The 2,500-nt window shown below is 61.8% G+C and overlaps 1 pseudogene; it reads left to right on the top strand.

The window, feature by feature from the left end:
* Positions 1-2,500, top strand: part of LOC126119570 (large subunit ribosomal RNA) — a 7,677-nt pseudogene that overhangs the window by 1,351 nt on the left and 3,826 nt on the right.

Raw genomic sequence — 2,500 nt, 5'->3', positions numbered from 1 at the left:
GCCGAAACGACCTCAACCTATTCTCAAACTTTAAATGGGTGAGATCTCCGGCTTGCTTGATATGCTGAAGCCGCGAGCAAACGACTCGGATCGGAGTGCCAAGTGGGCCACTTTTGGTAAGCAGAACTGGCGCTGTGGGATGAACCAAACGCCGAGTTAAGGCGCCCGAATCGACGCTCATGGGAAACCATGAAAGGCGTTGGTTGCTTAAGACAGCAGGACGGTGGCCATGGAAGTCGGAATCCGCTAAGGAGTGTGTAACAACTCACCTGCCGAAGCAACTAGCCCTGAAAATGGATGGCGCTGAAGCGTCGTGCCTATACTCGGCCGTCAGTCTGGCAGTCATGGCCGGTCCTTGCGGCCGGCCGCGAAGCCCTGACGAGTAGGAGGGTCGCGGCGGTGGGCGCAGAAGGGTCTGGGCGTGAGCCTGCCTGGAGCCGCCGTCGGTGCAGATCTTGGTGGTAGTAGCAAATACTCCAGCGAGGCCCTGGAGGGCTGACGCGGAGAAGGGTTTCGTGTGAACAGCCGTTGCACACGAGTCAGTCGATCCTAAGCCCTAGGAGAAATCCGATGTTGATGGGGGCCGTCATAGCATGATGCACTTTGTGCTGGCCCCCGTTGGGCGAAAGGGAATCCGGTTCCTATTCCGGAACCCGGCAGCGGAACCGATACAAGTCGGGCCCCTCTTTTAGAGATGCTCGTCGGGGTAACCCAAAAGGACCCGGAGACGCCGTCGGGAGATCGGGGAAGAGTTTTCTTTTCTGCATGAGCGTTCGAGTTCCCTGGAATCCTCTAGCAGGGAGATAGGGTTTGGAACGCGAAGAGCACCGCAGTTGCGGCGGTGTCCCGATCTTCCCCTCGGACCTTGAAAATCCGGGAGAGGGCCACGTGGAGGTGTCGCGCCGGTTCGTACCCATATCCGCAGCAGGTCTCCAAGGTGAAGAGCCTCTAGTCGATAGAATAATGTAGGTAAGGGAAGTCGGCAAATTGGATCCGTAACTTCGGGATAAGGATTGGCTCTGAGGATCGGGGCGTGTCGGGCTTGGTCGGGAAGTGGGTCAGCGCTAACGTGCCGGGCCTGGGCGAGGTGAGTGCCGTAGGGGTGCCGGTAAGTGCGGGCGTTTAGCGCGGGCGTGGTCTGCTCTCGCCGTTGGTTGGCCTCGTGCTGGCCGGCGGTGCAGGATGCGCGCGCCTGCGCGGCGTTCGTGCCCCGGTGCTTCAACCTGCGCGCAGGATCCGAGCTCGGTCCCGTGCCTTGGCCTCCCACGGATCTTCCTTGCTGCGAGGCCGCGTCCGCCTTAGCGTGCTCCTCCGGGGGCGCGCGGGTGCGCGGATTCTCTTCGGCCGCCATTCAACGATCAACTCAGAACTGGCACGGACTGGGGGAATCCGACTGTCTAATTAAAACAAAGCATTGCGATGGCCCTAGCGGGTGTTGACGCAATGTGATTTCTGCCCAGTGCTCTGAATGTCAACGTGAAGAAATTCAAGCAAGCGCGGGTAAACGGCGGGAGTAACTATGACTCGCATTATCCCTTTATAGTTGGGGGCAACAATGAAGAAAGAAGAAAAGGTGGCCCTTCCGCTGAAGGTGCCACCCCAGCTACCCCAGCACCTATCCGGCCAACCGGCCGAGACGAGGATCCGATGGATCGTGTAGCTACATTTGCCTGCAGAGAGTGCCACCGCACTTTTACGACCAAAAACGGCCTCGGGGTTCACCGCCGCCGCCAACACCTGGCGGCTACCAACGCGGAGATCATCACGGAGAGGCATCGCGCGAGGTGGACGGAAGAAGAAGTCCTTTCGCTCGCCAAAGCGGAGGCGGAACTGTTCCTTGAGAGGGACGCTCGGTTCTTCTTTGTCAACCAAGAGCTGATTAGGATGTTCCCCGACCGAACGCTTGAGGCAATCAAGTGCCGACGGCGGCAAGCTGCCCACAAGCAGCTTGTCCGCGAATTCATGGAGGCACTTGAGATCGGTCGGGGGGAAGAGCCGGCGTCCCGCCGGGGAGCGGTGACGCAGCCGCCTGAAGCGGGCGATGGCGCTGCGCCGTCCGACGACGCAGCTGCGGACTTCGCGGCCGACACCACCGGGCCGCCTGCGGAGGGACCGACTGACGCCGCCATCTGGGAGCATCTTGCGGAGCTGCCTGCTTCCGCCCAGCGTTTCTCTGCCCTGGACCGAGTTGTTGGTCTGGGGCGGGGCACGCCGCCTGAGGTCATCCTAGGCATGCTCCCGGATGCCCTTGCGTCGGTCGGGTCCAGGAGGGAGAGGACGAGTACCAGGACACAGCGGCCGCGCCAACCATCGAAGCGGCCGCCTGCCGCCCCGCCGCTGCAGAAGCGCAAGCGGCGCCGTTGGGCGTACGCGCGGACACAGGACGCCTTCCGTAGGTCGCGTGCACGTTGCGTGCGCGGCCTGCTGGACGGCACCCTACTGCAGCCGCCACCTGACATCCCCGGTCTGCTGGACTTCTGGGCGGACCTCTTCACCAAGA

Source organism: Schistocerca cancellata, unplaced genomic scaffold (genome assembly GCF_023864275.1).
Source record: "Schistocerca cancellata isolate TAMUIC-IGC-003103 unplaced genomic scaffold, iqSchCanc2.1 HiC_scaffold_378, whole genome shotgun sequence".
In the NCBI taxonomy this organism is placed as follows: Eukaryota; Metazoa; Arthropoda; class Insecta; order Orthoptera; family Acrididae; genus Schistocerca; species Schistocerca cancellata.
This window is presented reverse-complemented; position numbering and strand designations above follow the sequence as displayed.